Source organism: Ranitomeya variabilis, chromosome 7, assembly GCF_051348905.1.
Source record: "Ranitomeya variabilis isolate aRanVar5 chromosome 7, aRanVar5.hap1, whole genome shotgun sequence".
In the NCBI taxonomy this organism is placed as follows: domain Eukaryota; kingdom Metazoa; phylum Chordata; class Amphibia; order Anura; family Dendrobatidae; genus Ranitomeya; species Ranitomeya variabilis.
In genome coordinates this window covers 231,609,680-231,622,392 of record NC_135238.1, presented here as the reverse complement: position 1 = coordinate 231,622,392, position 12,713 = coordinate 231,609,680, and the positions used below count along the sequence as shown (strand labels likewise).

The window sequence follows — 12,713 nt, the reverse complement described above, 5'->3', positions numbered from 1 at the left end:
ATGGGGCTGCCTGGGGAGAATGGGATGATGTTGCTTGCCTGGGGAGAATGGGGTGGTGATGCTTGCATGGGGCTGCCTGGGGAGAATGGGGTGGTGTTGCTTGCATGGGGCTGCCTGGAGAGAATGGGGTGATGTTGCTTGCATGGGGCTGCCTGGGGAGAATGGGGTGTTGCTTGCATGGGGCAGCTGGGGAGAATGGGGTGGTGATGCTTGCATGGGGCTGCTGGGGAGAATGGGGGGTGTTGCTTGCATGGGGCTGCCTGGGGAGAATGGGGGGTGTTGCTTGCATGGGGCTGCCTGGGGAGAATGGGGTGATGTTGCTTGCATGGGGCTGCTTGGGGAGAATGGGGTGATGTTGCTTGCATGGGGCTGCTTGGGGAGAATGGGGTGATGCTTGCTTGGGGAGAATGGGGTGATGCTTGCATGGGGCTGCTGGGGAGAATGGGGGGTGTTGCTTGCATGGGGCTGCCTGGGGAGAATGGGGGGGTGTTGCTTGCATGGGGCTGCCTGGGGAGAATGGGGGGTGTTGCTTGCATGGGGCTGCCTGGGGAGAATGGGGGGTGTTGCTTGCATGGGGCTGCCTGGGGAGAATGGGGGGTGTTGCTTGCATGGGGCTGCCTGGGGAGAATGGGGTGGTGTTGCTTGCATGGGGCTGCCTGGGGAGAATGGGGTGGTGTTGCTTGCATGGGGCTGCCTGGGGAGAATGGGGTGGTGTTGCTTGCATGGGGCTGCCTGGGGAGAATGGGGTGGTGTTGCTTGCATGGGGCTGCCTGGGGAGAATGGGGTGATGTTGCTTGCATGGGGCTGCCTGGGGAGAATGGGGTGATGTTGCTTGCATGGGGCTGCCTGGGGAGAATGGGGTGATGTTGCTTGCATGGGGCTGCCTGGGGAGAATGGGGTGATGTTGCTTGCATGGGGCTGCCTGGGGAGAATGGGGTGGTGTTGCTTGCCTGGGGAGAATGGGGTGGTGATGCTTGCATTGGGCTGCCTGGGGAGAATGGGGTGGTGTTGCTTGCATGGGGCTGCCTGGAGAGAATGGGGTGATGTTGCTTGCATGGGGCTGCCTGGGGAGAATGGGGTGGTGTTGCTTGCATTGGGCAGCTGGGGAGAATGGGGTGGTGATGCTTGCATGGGGCTGCTGGGGAGAATGGGGTGGTGATGCTTGCATGGGGCTGCCTGGGGAGAATGGGGGGGGTGTTGCTTGCATGGGGCTGCCTGGGGAGAATGGGGGGGTGTTGCTTGCATGGGGCTGCCTGGGGAGAATGGGGGGTGTTGCTTGCATGGGGCTGCCTGGGGAGAATGGGGGGTGTTGCTTGCATGGGGCTGCCTGGGGAGAATGGGGTGATGTTGCTTGCATGGGGCTGCTTGGGGAGAATGGGGTGATGTTGCTTGCATGGGGCTGCTTGGGGAGAATGGGGTGATGCTTGCATGGGGCTGCCTGGGGAGAATGGGGCTGATGTTACTCGCATGGGTCTGTGTGGTGTGCAGGTCAGTGTGTGTGATGTCACTTGCGGTGGGGGGGTGCAGGAAAGTATAGTGCTACGTGTGTGGGGGCGAACAGGGGAGGGGATGAATGATGATGGAGATCTGAGGGATTGATATTACTTAGCATGAGAATCTCTGCCTGGTGGTGAGGGGTCGGTCCTGTTTGTTTTTTTTGTTTGTTTTTTTTTTGTTTTGTTTTTTTTAATATACATAAAATGTGTTCTCATTAATATTATTGGGGACACATGCTGTCAGGTTGATGACTGAGCTATGACCTCTGGGAGCGAAGCAGCTTTACAACAATGTCTCCAGATCCCTGACTTTATTCTCCCCTCGCACTCTGTGCTGGTCAGTATTAGCCCGGTGGCCACTGGTGTCAGCCACTACTTGTATCCAGTTTTCTGCATGATTTTTTTTCTGTTTTATTCTAGGTATTGTGACTTTTCCCCATCCTGTGCCCCCCAGAGCAGTGACCTCCCTGCAGATGTCATTTCATCACTGGACTTCTTTTCACCAAGTGGAATGGCGGTGCCCCCACAATCCATGTGAGGACCCAAAGGGATGACACTGTGGGCGTCTGATAATGTCAGATTGATGAGTATAATTACTAAATTTGTCTCCGTCTCCCCCGCCCCGGCTCCGTCTCCCCCGCCCCGGCTCCGTCTCCCCCGCCCCGGCTCCGTCTCCCCCGCCCCGGCTCCGTCTCCCCCGCCCCGGCTCCGTCTCCCCCGCCCCGGCTCCGTCTCCCCCGCCCCGGCTCCGTCTCCCCCGCCCCGGCTCCGTCTCCCCCGCCCCGGCTCCGTCTCCCCCGCCCCGGCTCCGTCTCCCCCGCCCCGGCTCCGTCTCCCCCGCCCCGGCTCCGTCTCCCCCGCCCCGGCTCCGTCTCCCCCGCCCCGGCTCCGTCTCCCCCGCCCCGGCTCCGTCTCCCCCGCCCCGGCTCCGTCTCCCCCGCCCCGGCTCCGTCTCCCCCGCCCCGGCTCCGTCTCCCCCGCCCCGGCTCCGTCTCCCCCGCCCCGGCTCCGTCTGTTAAAGGGAACCTGTCACCCCCAAAATCGATGGTAAGCTAAGCCCACCAGCGTCAGGGGCTTATCCTACAGCATTCTGTAATGCTGTAGTTAAGCCTCCAATGTATCTTAAAAGATGAGAAAAAGAGGTTATATTATACTCACGCTGGCGGTCCGATCCAAGTCGCGGTCCGATCCAAGTCGCGGTCCGGTCCTGGGCCTCCCATCTTAATAGGATGACTTCCTCTTCTTGTCTTCACGCTGTGGTGCGCAGGCGCCGGGAAAGGTCAGAGGGGCCTGCACACTGCAGTACTTTGTGCTGGAGCCGCAGCGTGAAGACACGAAGAGGACCAAAACAAAAGTCAAGGGTGCTCACTATACTTAGGCAGGGGTGCTCTGGAGAAAAAGAGTCCAATATACAGGTCCTTCTCAAAAAATTAGCATATAGTGTTAAATTTCATTATTTACCATAATGTAATGATTACAATTAAACTTTCATATATTATAGATTCATTATCCACCAACTGAAATTTGTCAGGTCTTTTATTGTTTTAATACTGATGATTTTGGCATACAACTCCTGAAAACCCAAAAAACCTGTCTCAATAAATTAGCATATCAAGAAAAGGTTCTCTAAACGACCTATTACCCTAATCTTCTGAATCAACTAATTAACTCTAAACACATGCAAAAGATACCTGAGGCTTTTATAAACTCCCTGCCTGGTTCATTACTCAAAACCCCCATCATGGGTAAGACTAGCGACCTGACAGATGTCAAGAAGGCCATCATTGACACCCTCAAGCAAGAGGGTAAGACCCAGAAAGAAATTTCTCAACAAATAGGCTGTTCCCAGAGTGCTGTATCAAGGCACCTCAATGGTAAGTCTGTTGAAAGGAAACAATGTGGCAGAAAACGCTGTACAACGAGAAGAGGTGACCGGACCCTGAGGAAGATTGTGGAGAAGGACCGATTCCAGACCTTGGGGAACCTGAGGAAGCAGTGGACTGAGTCTGGTGTGGAAACATCCAGAGCCACCGTGCACAGGCGTGTGCAGGAAATGGGCTACAGGTGCCGCATTCCCCAGGTAAAGCCACTTTTGAACCATAAACAGCGGCAGAAGCGCCTGACCTGGGCTACAGAGAAGCAGCACTGGACTGTTACTAAGTGGTCCCAAGTACTTTTTTCTGATGAAAGCAAATTTTGCATGTCATTCGGAAATCACGGTGCCAGAGTCTGGAGGAAGACTGGGGAGAAGGAAATGCCAAAATGCCTGAAGTCCAGTGTCAAGTACCCACAGTCAGTGATGGTGTGGGGTGCCATGTCAGCTGCTGGTGTTGGTCCACTGTGTTTCATCAAGGGCAGGGTCAATGCAGCTAGCTATCAGGAGATTTTGGAGCACTTCATGCTTCCATCGGCTGAAATGCTTTATGGAGATGAAGATTTCATTTTTCAGCACGACCTGGCACCTGCTCACAGTGCCAAAACCACTGGTAAATGGTTTACTGACCATGGTATTACTGTGCTCAATTGGCCTGCCAACTCTCCTGACCTGAACCCCATAGAGAATCTGTGGGATATTGTGAAGAGAAAGTTGAGAGACGCAAGACCCAACACTCTGGATGAGCTTAAGGCCGCTATTGAAGCATCCTGGGCCTCCATAACATCTCAGCAGTGTCACAGGCTGATTGCCTCCATGCCACGCCGCATTGAAGCAGTCATTTCTGCCAAAGGATTCCCGACCAAGTATTGAGTGCATAACTGAACATTATTATTTGATGTTTTTTTTGTTTGTTATTAAAAAACACTTTTATTTGATTGGCCGGTTGAAATATGCTAATTTATTGAGACAGGTTTTTTGGGTTATCAGGAGTTGTAGGCCAAAATCATCAGTATTAAAACAATAAAAGACCTGACAAATTTCAGTTGGTGGATAATGAATCTATAATATATGAAAGTTTAATTGTAATCATTACATTATGGTAAATAATGAAATTTAACACTATATGCTAATTTTTTGAGAAGGACCTGTATTATAGATAACTCCGGCACACCATAAATCTTCAGCAGTAAATGTATATTTATTATCTCAATTCAGTAGACAGCGGGATGCCATACAGAAAAGAAAAACGATCACAATTGTGGGTATCCCCAACGTTTCGGCATCAAATAGCCTTTCTCAAGGGGTATCAGTTTATTTGTGATGCGACCAACAAGGTGAAAGGCTCCCGCTTAATCTTTTCAACGTCCGGAACAAGGCTCCAAGTAAGGACAAAATGCTGCGGTCAGGTTTTGTCCTTGTCATTTTGTCCTTACTTGGAGCCTTGTTCCGGACGTTGAAAAGATTAAGCGGGAGCCTTTCACCTTGTTGGTCGCATCACAAATAAACTGATACCCCTTGAGAAAGGCTATTTGATGCCGAAACGTTGGGGATACCCACAATTGTGATCGTTTTTATTTCTGTATGGCATCCCGCTGTCTACTGAATTGAGACACGAAGAGGACGTCATCTGATGAAGATAGGAGGCTCCGGACTGCGATGCCCATCGGACAGGACTGGGACTGTCCCTGGGTGAGTATAATATAACCTCTTTCTCATTTTTTAGGATACATCGGGGGCTTATCTACAGCATTACAGAATGCATTACAGAATGCTGTAGATAAGCCCCTGATGCTGGTGGGCTTAGCTCGCCCTCGATTTTGGGGGTGACAGGTTGCCTTTAAGCACCACAATACAATTTTTGCAGCTAAAGCACAGTGGACTTTGGTAAAAAAATGTGTTTTTCTTTTGTTATTAATCTGTCTTTAATGTTTAATTCATTGTTTTGATTTCTAAAACTCTTTATTATTGATTTGTATGTATGCATACTTATATATTTCTCTTTTTTATTTCTAACTATTCATCTTGTAATAAACTTGTTTGACAGCTATGAGTTGAAATTTCATTTCCTTGCGGATTTACGTTCTATGGGATAATGGGGAAGAGACAAAAGGTCGGGGGTGCAGTAGCTCTGGTGGTGGTGAGGCGGCAGAATGGTTATTGCAGGCTGTAGGCTTTCCTGAAGAGATGAGTTTTCAGGTTCCATCTGAGGGATCCAAGGGTGGCGGATAATCGGACGTGTTGAGGCGTGGAATTCGAGAGGATGAAGGATATTGGGGAGAAATCTTGGAGGCGGTTGTGTGAGGAATAAGTGTGGAGGAGAGTAGGAGGTCTTGGGAGGATCGGAGATTACGTGAGGGAAGATAGTGGGAGATTAGTTCAGAGATATAGGGAGGGGACAGGTTGTGGATGGCTTTGTAGATCAGTGTTAGTAGTTTGAACTGGATTCGTTGTGGAATTGGGAGCCAGTGGAGGGATTTGCAGAGGGGAGAAACAGGAGTAGCGAGGAGAGAGGTGGATTAGCCGGGCAGCAGAGTTGAGGACAGACTGGAGTGGTGCAAGAGAGTTAGCGGGGAGGCCACAGAGGAGGATGTTGCAGTAGTCGAGGCGAGAGATGATGAGGGCATGCACAAGCATTTTAGTAGATTAAGGGCAGAGGAAGGGACGGATTATGGCAATATGTTTGAGTTGGAGGCGACAGGAGGTGGCAAGAGTTTGGACGTGCGGTTTGATGGACAGGGCAGAGTCGAGAGTTACCGCGAGGCAGCGTATTTCAGGTGTGGGAGAGAGCGTGATGCCGCTTACCATAATAGATAGATCAGGTAGGGGGGATACGCGAGATGGAGGAAAGATGAGTTCGGTATTGTCTACATTGAGTTTTAGGAAGCGAGAGGTGAAGAAGGAGGATATGGCTGCTAGACACTTCGGGATTCTGGACAGCAGAGAGGTGACATCTGGGCCAGAGAGGTAGATCTGAGTGTCATCAGCATACAGGTGATACTGGAAGCCATGGGACTTTATGAGTTATCCTAGGCCAAGGGTATAGATGGAAAAAAGTAGGGGCCCCAGGCCAGAGCCTTGAGGGACTCCAACAGAGAGAGGGCGGAATGAGCCAATACAGTCTGCTGTGCCTGCGCAACGACCGCAGAGTTGCCCAGATCTTCCTTACTGATTACTGGGTGGCCACCCTGCTGGATCCCTGCTGCAAAGACAAAGTACCATTATTTGTTCCGTCACTGGAGCGGGATGCCAAAATGTGTGAATACAAGCACATGCTGGTAGAGGCACTACTGACGGCATTCCCACCTGACAGAAGAAACACAACGCAGAGGAGGAGGAAGTCGCCAACGCAGCTGTGGCACCACCTCAGAAGGGAGGGTTAACATGGCTAAAATGTGAAAAAAAATTCATCAGCATGACACAGCATGCATCCAGCACCACCATCTGATACGGTCTATACAACCAGGTGCCAGTGTTATAACAACATGGTGGAAGAGTACATGTCTATGTCCACACGTCTGCATATACTAAGTTGGGTCTGCCCATTTAACTTCTTGGTTTCCAAACTGGACACATGGCCTAGGCTTGGAAGTGCCGGCATGCCCCGTGGCAAGTGTAATGTTGGAACATTTGTTTATCAGAGCAGGGGATATCACACATAGGCGCATCCACCTGTCCAAAGCCAACGTGGCCACTCTCGCCTTCATTAAAAGAAACCAGGAGTGGAGTCCACAGGACTTGTCTTTGCCTTTGGCAAACCAGACAAAGGTACCATCTGCACCCAGACATTGTTATATTTTATTTGCCATTTGTTTTATTTTGGGGCCTTACCAAAAAGGAAGAGAAATAAAATCCACCAAAATAATGGCCTGCCTCTTCCACCTACACTGCAATGTCCACCTACATCTCCTCCTCCACTAGGACATCCGACTACTGTATCTACATTGTTCTTTTTTATTTTATACTATGTTCTTTTAAATGCTGTCCCTAAAAAAAAAAAAAAAATCCTCCAAAAAACTGTTGGATACCTCATCCCCTGCCTCTTCCACCTTCATCGCCACATTCGCCTCAAGCTCATCCACCTACTACACCTCCTCCTACATTTGGACCTATGCCTCTTTTTTCAAGATTATTATTACTTTTTATTCTCTGTTATTTTAAGTGATCTTACTATCCACATTTGTTTTCAGGGCTATTGTCCTGCTTACCCCCTTTTTGTTCTATTTTTCACCTTTACCGCTTACTACCCCCATTTTACCACGCGAAAGTACGAGACCACATTAACTGTGAGCTGGTCTCATTATGCTGGGAAGGGCCCAATAAAGATTTAACTTTTCAGCTTATTAATCAGTGAACAGCTGTCTGCTTTTTCTTTGCTGGTTATTAAAAAATGGGTGGACTCATCCAAAAAATTAATTGGGGCCCCCTCTATTTTTAATAACCAGCTACGGCAAAACAGACAGCTAAGGGCTGATATTAAAAAGCTGTGAAGGTCCATGGATATTGGCCCCTACCAACACTAATGAGACTAGTCCTCAGCCGCACGAGAAATGGAGCATCTATTAGGGTATATTTCCACTGTCAGGATGGCCGGCGGTATCGCCGCAGCGGCGAAGCCCCGCCCCCTTTCTGCGACGCGATCATGCCGGATGTGTTAACTCTTCACATCCGGGATGATCGCTCGCTCCCATAGGGCCCTGTGATATGCCTTGCGGGGACGCTGCGTCCCTGCAAGGTGTACAGACATGCTGCGATCTGAAAAGACGCGCAGCATGTCCGGAGTCGCAGGGCCGCCGCGTGCGGGTTTCCACGCATAGTGGAGACGGGATTTCATAAAATCCCCTCCACTATGCTGGAACATCTGGACGCTGCTTGTTTGACGCTGCAGCTCTGCGCAGTGTCAAACAAGCAGCGTTTCCTGACCGTGGAAACATACCCTAAGAAGCGCTAATTCTTGAGCATCGACTCAGCTCTTCCTGATTGCATGTGTGCAGTGGCAACTGGGGTAATATATACAGCTCTGGCCAAAATTAAGAAACCACCACATCAAAACCCTGCCATGGGCAGCCCATTCTCCAGACCTGAACCCCACTGGAAACCTCTGGAATGTAATCAAGAGGATGATGGATAGTCACAAGCCATCAAACAAAGAACTGCTTACATTTTTGCGCCAGAAGCAGTGTGAAACACTGCTGGAAAGCATGCCAAGATGCATGAAAGCTGTGATTAAAAATTATGGTTAGTACACAAAATATTAATTTCTGAATAGTGATGGGGTCGAGCAAATTGGAATACTCGGGTACTCAGCCAGAACAGCGAACCCAATATAAGTCTATGGGAGACCCAAGTACTTTTACTACGATCTCCCCCGGGGGTCCTTTTAAGGTCTAAAAATGATGGAAACACTGCTCAAAAGACACAGGAACATCATGGGGATCGCCCCTGAAAAAATTCCTGACTCCTAGTTCACAGCCTTAATAATTTTTTTCCGAGATTCATGCCATTTTTCCTGGTGCCACAAAAAACACATTAAAACGAAACCAAAATGGGTTTTGCTGGCCTCTAAGGCCAAATATTTAACCCCAGGCCGAAAATTTCCTCTCCCTCTTAGGCTGCCGTCACACAAGGAGTATTTGGTCAGTATTTTACATCAGTATTTGTAGCCAAAACCAGGAGTGGGTGATAAATGCAGAAGTGGTGACGTGTTTCTATGATACTTTTCCTCTATTTGTTCCACTCCTGGTTTTGGCTACAAATACTGATGTAAAATACTGACCAAATACTGCTAGTGTGACGGCAGCCTTAGGCTTAGTTCAGACGCAGCGTTTTTGAAGCGTTTTTCAACTTTAACATTGCTTTCAACCACTACAAATGCATTCACTGGGAAATGTCATTGTAACATTTAACTGGCCATGTGGTGTGTGACACATAAGCAGACCCATCTTGTTTCATTTATAAAGGAGGGACTCTTAAAGTCACAGAGCCTATTTTTACTGGCATCAGGCGGCATTAATCTTCTTAAAGGGCCAATATGAAACAGTGGGTCTCCTAAGCTGTTGTAGCCTATGCTGTGAGTGGATGGGCTGCCAAGAATTACGACGCACCACAGTACCCCTGTCATAAGATGTCCAGGGGGGACTCCTGAAAAAGTGTTGCATTGAATTCAAGGCCTGCCCTGCTACCAATTCATATGCACCCCAATAAGCCTTTGAACCCACATAGTGGATGGGCCCATGAAAATCCACTTCACAATATGCATTTTGTACTCCGTACTCCTTTGTTTTACACATTGGCGGCAAGGCCAGCCCTGCTGCATAGTCATATGCACCCCATTAGGCCTTGGAACACACATACTGGATGTGCCCATGAAAATCCACTCGTATTTTTTATGGTATGATGGTTCCCTCTTTGCAGAATTATTTACAGGAAATTTGGCAATTGTGTTTGCCATGTTTTTAACACTAAGGTTCAGATACGGCTTTAAAAAAGTCTAATCCTAGCAATACAAAGCAATTTCATTGCAAACTACAAAAATCAAGGAATATTAAGATTGAATAGTGTGAGTGCGTACATTTTTGTATATGTTACCAATAACATACAAAAGTTAATGATTACATATAAGGATTACATAGATATACTGATTACGTGTATATATGAAGATTAACTTCATACAGTCTACTTAGATCATCACCAAGAGGCTTTTAAATATCATCCGTCTGGAATATCCGAGAAGCAACACCAAGACAGAGAACCCCTTTTAGATTACCTACACTGCATGGGCGTCCCCAATTATGCAGGTATCAGCACACTGTACATGTACAGGTACCCCAGTTTTGGTATCTGTCTTAGTCATGTTTCTCTGGTCTTATATAGTGATTTACACTATGTAGTAACTCTAGTTTCACCCAGACCTTCAAGTGACCAGCTTTCACGGGTGTATTAAACTGAGATATCATGGAGTCATGAGACGAGTGGCCATAAACCACTAGAAAATAAAAACCACAAGGATTTAGATCAAACCACCACAGGCAGAGTTTCAGTAAACCTTAATGTTTTACAACGACAAACAGCAAACATAGAGGCTTCAAACTGTTTCTGAAGTGAGAAAACAAACATTTATCAACATGGTGCATTATGAGCATTGTCTGTCACATTTGTAAATGTTTTACAAGACATGCAGCTATGTGATTGTCTGAATGCATTCGGTGTACAGTATTTCAATCTTGTTTACAAATCGCCATTTGTATATTCGCCATTTGTACATTTGAGGCAGCCAAAGTTATCGCTCTCAAGGAGAGAAACTAATATAGTGGACAAAGAAATATTTGTAATAAACTACTGAGCCAAACTAACATCATTGCATTATCAAATTTATATGAAGTGTATTGTGTCCAATTTACGCAACCAGGCAACACAAAAAGGAGCTTTTCCAGTGAGCTCTTTAAGGTACACAAATGTGAAGTGTTTGCTATCAAGGATGTGGTTTCACCAATGGGGGGTACCTTTTTTAAAAATATACTATTGCCATCACAGCCACCCATGCCCAAACTTCACGGGCCTATAACAATACAAAGCATGTTCACCCAGGTCATGTTGTCGGAGATAAGGAAGAGACATTGCAGGAGACAGTTAAGAATTAGGGCCAATGTAGTGGTGTGGGTCTCTGAGACTTGTAATGAAGTGCATGATCTGCCAAACAATTCCCCAAAGGGGGTACTGTCAAGGTGAAAAGATATATCTTCATACACTTTTTGTACTGTTGTATTCTTATACTGTGAAACAATAAGTTTTTCCCATCTGCTAGCTAATATAGATGTAATTGTATTTAAAATGGCTGCCAGTATTCACCTTTGCCCTACTTTTTGTCTCTGAGGAAAGAAGTATCATTTCTTCTTAAATTGAAACTTGAGGAATGTGAAGAAAGGAGGATTCGCCAGGAGACATCAGGACAAATCAGAAAGACTGAATACTAGACATATACTGCTTAAACCCCGCCCAATGCATTCCTTCTCCTAACACACAATATAGTACTGTGTATCCGGAAATAAACGCAGTTGCTGTGATCGTGGCCGATACTGGTAGACGCACGAGCATCAACTGAGATTGAACCAGCTATTTGTCTGACTCATTCTTACCCGGTACCAAATGCTCTGCTCATACTTTAATTTGGGATGACTGGTGAATGAGGGTTATTGTCGTGACGACCCCGACAGTACCTTTTTTAAAAGTACATTAGTGCCATCGCATGCCCCTAGCCCAAATATTAACGGCCTATAACAGTACTGAGCATGTTTACCCTGGTGATCTAGTGGCAGGAACATTTTAGATTGCAGGAGAGCAAGTTAAGAAGTCAGCCCAATGGAATGTCATGCCCAATTCCACAATGTGGGATCTTTTTAAAAAAACTAAGAGTGCCATCACAGCCCCCTTGGCAGGGCCGGACTGGCCATCGGGCAGTTCTGGCAAATGCCAGAAGGGTCGGTGGCAGTAGTGGGCCACTCGAGTGTGCCGCTGTCAGCACACTCCCCCCGTTGTCGGCACACTCCCCCCGTTGTCAGCACACTCCCGGCCCCGCATTCAACTATACCGGCGTCATAGACACCGGTACAGTTGAATGCAATGATGGAGGAGAGAGCGTCTGCTGACGCTCCCTCTCCCATCATTCCCCGCTCTGCCTGCCGCTGACACTGTGGGTGCGCGATGACGTCATATCATCGCGCACCTGCTGTGTGACCGGGCGGGCAGACTGCAGCTGCTGAGACCGGAGCCAGGAGCAGCAGCGCGGGGCAAGAGGAAAGGTGAGTAGACTTTGTTTTTTTATTATTACATATCAATGGGTGATAACTGGATTGTAGGGGGGGGCTGGCTGCATTACATTCTATGGGGCAGTGCTGCATTACATGATTTTATGGGGCTGGGCTGCATTACATGATTCTATGGGGCAGTGCTGCATTACATGATTCTATGGGGCTGGGCTGCATTACATGATTCTATGGGGCAGTGCTGCATTACATGATTCTATGGGGCTGGGCTGCATTAAATTCTATGGGGCAGTGCTGCATTACAGGATTCTATGGGGCTGTGCTGCATTACATTCTATGGGGGCTGTGCTGCATTACATTCTATGGGGACTGAGCTGTAATGCTGGATACAGCTGTAATTATATGTTATATAGTCGTGTTACACTCCCCTCACTTCTTGTAACCTACAATTGTACAAAGATATTATACAGTCACCAGGCGACAAGTGGGCCTGTGTGACTTCAAATGCCAGGGCTGAATTTTAGTCCCAGTCCGGCCCTGCCCCTTGGCCAAAATGCACCGTACAGAGCACGTTCACCCTGG

The 12,713-nt window shown here is 48.0% G+C and overlaps 1 long non-coding RNA gene across 1 annotated transcript; it reads left to right on the top strand.

Moving 5' to 3' along the window:
- The first annotated feature begins 1,701 nt into the window (after nt 1–1,701).
- LOC143786037 (uncharacterized) lies at nt 1,702–11,482 on the top strand. Its single transcript, XR_013218218.1, has 2 exons — nt 1,702–2,030; nt 11,248–11,482. It is a non-coding gene; the product is annotated as an uncharacterized LOC143786037 (long non-coding RNA).
- The last annotated feature ends 1,231 nt before the right edge of the window (nt 11,483–12,713 follow it).